At 35.5% G+C, this 10,503-nt stretch overlaps 1 pseudogene; it reads left to right on the top strand.

The window, feature by feature from the left end:
* Positions 1–1,061: 1,061 nt before the first annotated feature.
* LOC113099372 (NLR family CARD domain-containing protein 3-like) overlaps positions 1,062–10,503 on the top strand; it is an 89,332-nt pseudogene continuing 79,890 nt past the window's right edge.

Raw genomic sequence — 10,503 nt, 5'->3', positions numbered from 1 at the left:
TTGGATTCGACTCTCGATTCCCAACACCTCAGAATCCATCTGACCTGATATTTTACACTCCTCAAAACAAATATGTCTTAGTTGAGCTCTTAATGACAAATATGAACATTTATCAACGTTTTAAACAAAAAAATTGTAAAAGAAAAAAAAATCATAGTAAATAAAAATGATAGACAATTATTAATTGGATGAAGTACTGCTTGAAAAACCTTTTTCAGGTGTATATCTTGGCCTTTTATAGATATCTTCATTCTTTTGACCTTTGTTTGGTTTGACACATCTTCTCTAAGCAACATATCTAAAGGTAGATCTCTCTCATCTCTCACACTTTTTACAGTCTAATGATTGAGATTCGAGTCTCAAACAAGATCTTTCTTCTGTGTTCCTGGGTTTCTCTTCATCAGATCCAGAAATGTCTCGGTCTAAAAGCACATATATCTACATCACAGCAACCAGAGATGATAAATTCAGATAATAAGATAAATAACTGGACATTTTCTATTTGTATGTAGAAAAAGAAAGTTCTTATAATTAATTGAGTTCTAACTTATTCAATGAATCATACATTTCATATATCTTAATTATTCATCATAACCTACAGAATAACTGAATAAATCCTTCAATATGAATTCATAGACTATTGCTGTAATGAAAGAAATGTAATGAAATTTCTTCAAATAAAAACAGGACTGTATATGATTCTGTTATATAGCATATAATCATTACCTTTCAGATTGATATGTTTGTCTTGGATTATTTGATATGATTTGTCTGTCATTATTCATTAACCCTTCAGAGTAGTCAAATGTATCAGAAGGAGGTGAATGGAGCAGATTGAGAGGGAGAATGTGAAGAAACAGCAGGTGGCGCTAGTGCACTGTTTTAGTTTGGGATCTGCTGTTAGAAGGAAGAAGAAGGAGAAAGCAGGTGTGTTTGTGCTTCACATTCCTGTCCAGTTGGTGGCGCTGATGCACGAGATCTGTTGTTAACTGGACTTTGATTTTCTCCAAGATGAAGTTCTCTAAGATGAAGTCGTTTAACAGCGATCACAAACCGGAAGTGTTGTGAAAGACTTCTGGATTCTGTTCCTGCAGCACAAGATCGTCTGAACTACTGCAAGTAAGTCTGAATACTTTCACCATTACACTTATTTAGGAGAATGATGAACGCGTTTCAGAGCTGGATGAAGCGGGATTTGTTCAGTTATAACTTATACCTGTCTGTCGACGAATAACAAACCACCGAGAAACAGAGAGATATTAATAAAACAAACCGTTTAAAGATGATGAATGTTAAAACATTTTTACAACTTTTTAAAAATATCTCTAAAAAATATAGACTAGCAGTCCGAATAATTCTAAAAGTTATTTCATTTCCTCCTTTTTTTCAATTTTAAGACGCGAGACTGAAAGTATTTGTGATCAAATCAAACCTGTTCTTCTGGACAGACAGGTTGATAAACACGAGCAAAACTAATCTTCTTTTATAACGTGTTTTAATGATCCGAAGCTTAATATATAGTAATTTATAACTGATATAATGTGGTATGTAAATAAAGACGTGTGTTGTGAGTGATCTGAAGAGATTATTACATGGCACTATATTTGTAGCATATTTTATTGTATATTGATCGCCTGATAACTCAAAGATTCAGCACTAGTTATTTTCTTCATTTGTTCCTCTGAACTCTCATGATCTTGATCTGATGTCATGTCCAGGTCATGATAAGCATCTGATCGTCTTCAGAGACACAAAGATCTCAGTGTTGAGCTGTTCATCTGCAGTCTGTCAGAAAAGAGAGGAAAGATGAATCTCTCACACAAACAGAGGTAAGACTGAGTCTGTTTTCACAGAAAAACAACTCTTCCAACAAGCAGTGTTTTCTCTCACTATTGTCATGTCTAATGATTTATAAAACTGAGCAGAACTTCCTCTAAAGGTGCTTAGATTGTCTCTGGTTAAAAAACAGCTTGAAACTTGTTAAATGTCTAATATACAGGAATATTTAAATCCTGTACAACCCCAGAATTAAAATGTTTTTTCACTTTAGTTTTAGGTTGCACATTTAGTGGATAAAAATGTAAATAATATGGTAACTTAAGCAAGTCAAAATAATCATTGCAAACTGAAGTATCATTTGCTGTAAAGTGTTAAATTAACTAAAAGGAGTAATAATTTCTTGTGGCTCAAGTGGTAGAGCATCGTGTTAGCAGTGCAAGGTTGTGGGCTCAATTCCCAGTGAACACATTAGTAGAAAATGTTAGCCTGAATCCAGTCTTTTTTTTATCTCTATACTGGAGCGCTAGAATTGAATGGCTCAAATATTATGGATAGGCCTATAAATATAATATTAAGGTTAGATAATCCACAAATTAATTTCAGAAGGAATCTCAGTGATTTGACTCTGGAGACAGGTCTGTAATTATTGAACACAACACACTGAATGTGGCTTAAGTTTCCCTCATATAACAAGTCTGGTCTGTGATGGACATCATCACATTAATAAAACAGGTACTAATACTACAGCAATAAATATTATGTATAGCAGTCAGAACATTGTTTATTTTTTGGCTCCGGAAAGATACTGTTTGTGTTGTTTCTTTAATCTCGTTTATTCTTTAATTTCAAATTAATAAAAATAGCATCAATGTGTAACAAGACTTTACTTTATGATGTTATGAGAGGCAATATCCAGTGAATTTCCAAATCAAAAAGATCCCACTTCACTGTAAAACTCTGTCATTTGTTTTATATGACAGGTTTACACGGTCTTGAAGTATGATGAAGATGAATCTTATTTTGATTAGTTGGTTGATATAATGGAAGGGCTGCATCAGAAGTGTCTGTGTTGAGAAAGTGAATGATGCTGAAGCTGTAAATAATGAAGGATGGGTGAGTGTTGAAGCTGGGGTCTGTGTCACTATTGCTAGAGAAGATATAAATGAAGAAGGTGAGAGAAGTGAGACGACTGAGGAGAACGAATGTGAATGTGGCACAATGGTAGAAATGAAGCTTGTGTTACATGAGGATGATACTGATGTGACAGCAGAGAGCTTGAACTCTACTGTGATGGAAGGGGACTTTTCTTTTTTTTTTTACATTGTGGTTTCTTTTTTTAATTTATGAAATCGATTGTAATAATGTTTTAAAAATGTTACCACTCTCTTCTTTGTGTAATTAGTGTAAGATCAGACTCTCATGTGTCCAGCTCTGTGTCTGTGAAGAGTGACCGGTCAAAACATGATCCACCGAGATTCAGTGAAGAAACACCATCAGATACTGAAAGGTATTTCATTTGGTTTGTTACAACATAGCATTAGCTAATGTCTTCAGTAGGATGTCTGTGATAGAAAATAAGTAGATAATACAATACATCACAGAGTTTCTGCTTCTTAGTTCACTGAACTGTGTCTAGAGCTTCTTTCCAGTAATACAGTTACACAGACAGACACTAGAGAGCATAAATTCAATAATGAATGTGACAATCAAACATGAATGTGTCCATCTATCTACAGATATGACCATTTACAACATTATACCTTTTCAAATGAGACTGAAGAATCTCTCTCTTCTTTGTGTAATTAGTGTAAGATCAGACTCACATGTGTCCAGCTCTGTGTCTGTGAAGAGTGACTGGTCAAAACCTGAACCACCGGGATTCAGTGAGAAAACCCCATCAGATACTGAAAGGTATTTCATGTGTTTTGTATCATGGCACTAGCTAATTTCTCCACTGGGATATTTGTGATATAAATTAAATAAAACCATAAATCAAACAATATCAGCTTTGCTTTTTATTGAACTCAGTCTGGAGCTTCTTTCCAGTAAAACAATTACACAAGCAGCAGGAACGAGCCATAAATTCACCACAGAGACAGGAATATGTCTTTCCATCTTTCTGTTATTAGTGTCAATAGTTTTTCCTTATAGAACAGAAAAACTTACATTTGTACTTGAGTAGAACCTTCTTTTAAAATAAATTAACTTATAACTGCAGCATTTACAGCTGAAGTTTGCTCTTTGTGTTTGATAAAAAAAAAAATAGCAAGAGATTTGTTTAATATATTGCCTTAACCACATTTAATTTTATTCACCATTTTAACAGACTGCATTATGAGACATTAGACTCAGACTTCCAGATTAACAGGAACCACAAGAATTTCACAGACAAACTCCTAGGAATCTTCCAGGTGAAAATAATATTAAATTAATGATTCTATTTATAACAAATAAATTGGTTATTGGACAATGTTTGTTTCTTTTACAAATATTTTTATTTATGGATCATATATTTTGAACCAAATGAATGTGGATTTGGTTTAATTGTGTACTTTTGCCTCTGTTTTTTGTTCTTTGTTTGTAGGATCTTGAGAAGAAAATAATCACATTTCTAAAAAATGAACTGGACATGTTTAAGAAAATACTACAAAAAGAGGACATGCAATACTTTGTGAAGGACTTTAATGAGAACAGATGCAGTATGAAAGAAGCAGCTCTTGATCTCACGCTCTACTTCCTGAGAGAGATGAAGCAAGATGAAGCTGCTGATACTCTAGAAAGTAAGAGACTCGTGATCATCTGTTAGATTGTCACTTATAAATGTAGAGAGAAAATAAGATTAAACAATATCTGTATTTTTGTTTCTGTTTAGATGAGCTGTTCTTCATTCATCAGCTAAAGTGTAGCCTAAAGAAGAAGTATCAATGTGTGTTTGAAGGAATTGCAAAGCAAGGAGACTCTACACTTCTGAAGAACATCTACACAGATCTCTATATCACTCAGGGTTGTAGTGAACAGGTCAATACTGAACATGAGGTGAGACAGATTGAAGTTGCTTCCAGACGTCATGAATCACAGGAGATACAGGTTGAGTGCAAACATTTGTTTGAAGCACCTGAACAAGACAAGCAGATCAGAACTGTACTGACTAAAGGAGTTGCTGGCATCGGAAAATCAGTCTCTGTGCAGAAGTTTGTTCTGGATTGGGCCGAAGGAAAAGAAAATCAAGATATCAGCTTCATATTTCCTCTTCCATTTAGAGAGATGAACTTAAAGGAGCAAGAAAAACTAAGTTTGATGGACCTTATAACTCAGTTTTTCCCAGAGACAAAAGGACTGAACCTTACGAGAAGAAATCAGTTCAAAGTCTTGTTCATTCTTGATGGATTGGATGAATGTCGACTTCCTGTAAACTTTAAGGATAATGAGACGTGGTCTGATGTTTCATCACCAGTCTCTCTGGATGTTCTCCTGAAGAACCTCATCAAGGGAAATCTGCTTCCTTCTGCTCTCATCTGGATCACCAGCAGACCAGCAGCTGCCAGTAAGATTCCTCCTGACTGTATCGACCGGCTGACAGAGATACGAGGATTCAATGATGCACAAAAGGAGGAGTACTTCAGAAAAAGATTCACGGATGAGAATCAGGCCAAAGAAATCATTGATCATGTTAAACAATCAAAGAGTCTCTTTATCATGTGCCACATCCCAGTCTTCTGCTGGATTTCAGCTACTGTTCTCCAGAACATTTTAGAGGAGAAAAGAAATAATGTTGTGAAAAACAATCAGACTGATGATGTCTCCAAAACACTGCAGGAGTCAAATACTGAAGACACTCCTAAGACTCTGACACAAATGTACACACACTTCCTCAGATTTCAGATCCAGCAGAGCAGACGAAAGTATGATGGAGAACATACACCAGATGTTTCCTGGGATAAAGATGCCATCTTTTCACTGGGGAAACTGGCATTTGATCAGCTGGAAAGAAACAATGTGATCTTCTATGACACAGATCTGGAAACCTGTGGTATTGATGTCTATAAGGCATCAGTGTACTCAGGCATGTGTACCCAGATCTTTAAGGAGGAAACAGGGATCACTCTTGGTACCATGTACTGCTTCGTTCACTTGAGCATTCAAGAGTTTATTGCAGCCCTTTATGCACATCTGTTTCTAGACATCAAAAATAAATATGTGTTTCATCAAGACTCTACAGAACAGAAAAATAAAAGTGAAAACATGATTGATTTGCTCAAGACTGCAGTGGACAAGGCACTAGAGAGTGATAATGGACACCTGGATCTTTTTCTTCGATTCCTCCTTGGTTTGTCACTCCAGTCCAATCAGAGACTCTTACAGGGTATGTTGACACATGAAGAAGACCATGACCAGAGCAAAAAGGAAATAGTTCAGTACATCAAGCAGAAATTAGAGTCTAATCTGTCTCCAGAGAGGTCCATCAATCTGTTCTACTGTCTGAATGAACTGAACGACCAAACTCTGGTGAAAGACATTCAGACCCACCTTAGCAAAGGAAGTCTCTCATCTGCTGATCTTTCACCTGCCCAGTGGTCTGCTTTGGTCTTTGTGTTGTTGACATCAGAGGAGGAGCTGGAAGAGTTTGAGCTTCAGAAATTCAAGAAATCAGACGAGTGTCTCATTAGATTATCAGCAGTCATCAAAACCTGCAAAAGAGCTCTGTAAGTTATTTAATTATATTTTGTCATGTTTTGTTCTCATGCTAAAATTGCATTATTCTATGTTGATACTAGGGGTGAAACGGTTCAACTTTTTCACGGTTCGGTTTGTATCACGGTTTTATGGTCACGATTACGGTACAGTTGGGTATGTGCTATGCTTATGGAAAAATGATACTTTCAAACAAAAGTAACGAAAATACAAATATTCTAACTATAAACAACAAAGAAACTCATCAAGATAGAGCAGCACTTTTAAATATATAACTCATTGCCATTAATGATATAAGCCTGTTATTAATTTACATATTTTATTAAGTTTTATTCAAGCTTGCTAGTTTGTTTTATGTAGGAAATTTGAATCAATACAATTCTAATATATATGCAGTATGTTTACTGTTTATCTAAAAATAATTAGTATTAATTGATTTTTTTGTATTTAACAAATGTATTTCATGTGTCGAACCTTGTGATTTTATTTATTTCTCTTTTAGACTAAATGATTGTGGCTTAACTGACAAAAGCTGTCCAGCTTTGGCTTCAGTTCTTGGATCAGATACCAATCTGAAAGAGCTGAACATGAACAATAATATTCTGCAGGATTTAGGAGTGAAGCTGCTCTGCACTGGATTTAAGGATATGAATTGCAAACTAGAGATACTGAGGTAAGTTTTGTGACAATCAATAGTGTTTTGTTAAAATTCAGATCCATCTGTTAACATGGACCTAGGCCGCGTTTCCACCGAAATTACCCAGAACATTTGTACCAGGAACTTTTTTTCCCAGGAACTTTTTTCCCCCCAGACCTGTTGCTTTCTGCGTTTCCACCGCGGTGTAAAGTACCGGGTAGATTAGGCAAATGGACTGGTGACGTAGGTCTGCGCGTTTCTCAATACAAAGTACCGCTGATTTAAAAAAAAAAAAAAAAAAGTATACTGATTTTGGACGTGCATAATCGGTAGTTCTGACTTCGTGCATTCGACTGGGGAGTGTGATGTCCACGACGACGCGGATTCTGTAATTTTCCTTACTGTATATTTACAATAAAACGAAATAGGATATCAAATACCACTGCCTCCTTTGGTTTTCATTTAAACATAATAACAGCTGCAGAAATGTTCTTAGTTCAGGGATATGTGTATATGCAGCCATTACAATGAAACGAAATATTATATAAATTTGCCTTTTTTTATTTTCATTTTAACATATAGATAAATTGAATACAGACCAAAGAAAACCTGTTAGATTTACCCCGCAGCTGAATTATATTTTATGTTTAACCACTAAAGAGACATCAGAGCCAGCGGCACATATCAGAAGATCTATCCGAGGTGAGTCTGCTTCTGGTCGGATGGATGATCACTGAGCTCCCGCTGATCGAGTGGAGCTCACCGTCTACGAGATCGGCGAAACACATTTTTAAATAGGCGCTGTCTTTATAAATAAACCACAGATTTGAGTTTTAAACAACTACATTCTCACCTGAAATACTTTAAAAATTACATTTCATGACACAATAACAGTAATATTTTGAAAATGTTGATCCAAATAAATGGTGGTTGAACTCAACCAATGCTGCGTAAACTCACCCGGAACTTTATTTAGTTCCTGGTTCCTGCGGTGGAAACACACCAAGTACCAGGCCAAAGTCCCTAGTTCCTGGGTAAAGTTCCTGCAGTGGAAACGCGGCTCTAGATAATTTGCCACAGAATTGAGGACAGAACTACTTCAGCTCAGTGAAATTTGCAGGCTTTAATTCCAACATAAACTCCACATTCCAGGGCCCTCATTTATCAACAGTGCGTACACACAGATGTGTGTGTAATGAGTGCGTAAGAACAGTCCCATGCAAGGTGTGGGATCTTCCATATTGTACTTTAACATATGAATTTGTGTAAATATAAGCACAACTCTGAGCATGCTTAAGCAGAGAATCTAGTGCTAGAATGGCAATACTACAAAAAGAAAGTGCTACTGTGTGTATCCGTGTTCTTTTAATTGCAAATACTAAATTTATAAATTAATAGTTCATGTTAGAAGAGATATTTAGTCTTTTTTTATCCCCCCAGGAAACAAGACTAAATATATATTTTGCTTATATAGTAAATGCATCTTGATTGTTTTAACTAAAAACAAGACAAAAATAATAAGAAAGCTTTTTTTGCATGCAGCCAGGAAGTCATTTGAAATGTTGCCATAGTGTCATGACTGATCTGGCTATGCTGGAAGATTAGGCAAACCATGCGCTGTACCGAGAGCGTGTTTGAAAAAAAAAAGCGCTGATCTGTTAAGTGATACCACAGAATGGCTTCTCAGTCAGTACTGCTTTCTTTTTCCATGATTTCGGTGAGGACATTATACATTCACATGATTTATAAAGGGAGATGTTGTCACCATATATGGTTTATTGGTTTTTCTTCAACACCCTAAAAAGGTTTTCTGGTACAACATACTTTAAGATAAGGAATAAGGGTTAGAGTTTTTAATGTCTTGGAAATCTTCTTACAGCCTTTACAGACTTTCTAAAGTAATGCAGTTATATATTCTCTACAGCTTCTCCATAGCAATGTGAGATCTCTGTTGACTTCAGTACATGCATGAGTTGACTCTGTGTATGTGTAACAGCTCAAGCTAATTCTGTTTTTAATAGAGTTTCTAAAGACATAATTGTGTTTTTATTCCCCAACATGGAAATAAGAGATACTCCACTCCAAAATGAAAATTACCCCCATGTCGTTCTAAACCCATAAAAGCTTTGTTCGTCTTTGGAACACAATTTAAGAAATTTTGGATGAAAACCTGGAGGCTTTAGACTGCCAAGTAAAACAGCAATGTTGAATAACGGTTGAATAATTGTGACATAACTCTGTTATTAAAATCTTATAACTCAAAAATAATACATTATATAAGGTTATATATTGACTTTTAATATATGGCTTTTAAAACTGAACCGTTATAGATGCAATTTAGATTTTATCCTGGATCTTCAGAAAAGCTTGTATTTCTAAAGTACTGCACTATTTTGATTGCAACTGTAGGTTATAATTGTGGAAAAATTTAAAATAGCATTTGATGTAGTTTGAGTTCACCAGTAAATAGCGTTACCCAGCTTTACTGTGAAAAAGTCCATTTAGGCCAAAAATCCCTTGTACATCTTATTATTTTCTTCATTCTATAACATGTACTTGTGTGACAATCTGTGATAAAATGAAGAATAACATCTTTTCTCATAGACTTTCAGACTGCAGTATCAGTGAAGAAGGTTATAAAGCTCTGTCTTCAGCTCTGAGATCAAACCCTTCACACCTGATAGAGCTGGATCTCACAGGGAATGATCCTGGAGAATCAGGAGTGAAGCAGCTCAGTGATTTACTACAGGATCCAAACTGTCAACTCAAGACACTGAGGTGAGAAATGATGAAATAATACACAATCAATTATACATATTTTAAATTTCTCTCTGTGTGTGTGTACCATATTTTTTGGACTATAAGTCGCATCAGTCCAAAAATACGTCATGATGAGGAAAAAACATATATAAGTCGCACTGGACTATAAGTTGCATTTATTTAGAACCAAGAGAAAACATTACCCTCTCCAGCCGCGAGAGGGCGTTCTATGCTGCTCAGTGTAGAATACGCCCTCTTGTGGCTGGAGACGGTAATGTTTTGTATTGGTTCATTTCTTTCGGTTCATGTCAAATTAATTTTGATAAATAAATTGCACCTGACTATTAGTCGCAGGACCAGCCAAACTATGAAAAAAAGTGTGACTTATAGTCCGGAAAATATGGTATGTGTATTATAGTGTATTATAGAATAATATATTATTTCACTAATTCAGCAAGGTACACAATTTGTTATTTAAAATCATCAAACATGAAAGATGAGATGCTGCAGCTGCTGTTGTTTTGATGATAAATGTCAGCACAGTTTGGTTGTGTTAAAAGTAACCGGTTAATCCGACATTTTTAGTTACTGGATGTACTGCTGTTCAGTAGTTTGGTGCCTCAATAGTTAACATT

This window comes from Carassius auratus, unplaced genomic scaffold (assembly GCF_003368295.1).
Source record: "Carassius auratus strain Wakin unplaced genomic scaffold, ASM336829v1 scaf_tig00216931, whole genome shotgun sequence".
Lineage (NCBI taxonomy): Eukaryota > Metazoa > Chordata > Actinopteri > Cypriniformes > Cyprinidae > Carassius > Carassius auratus.
The sequence above is the reverse complement of the archived record's forward strand: the minus strand, read 5'-3'. Positions and strand labels throughout refer to the sequence as shown.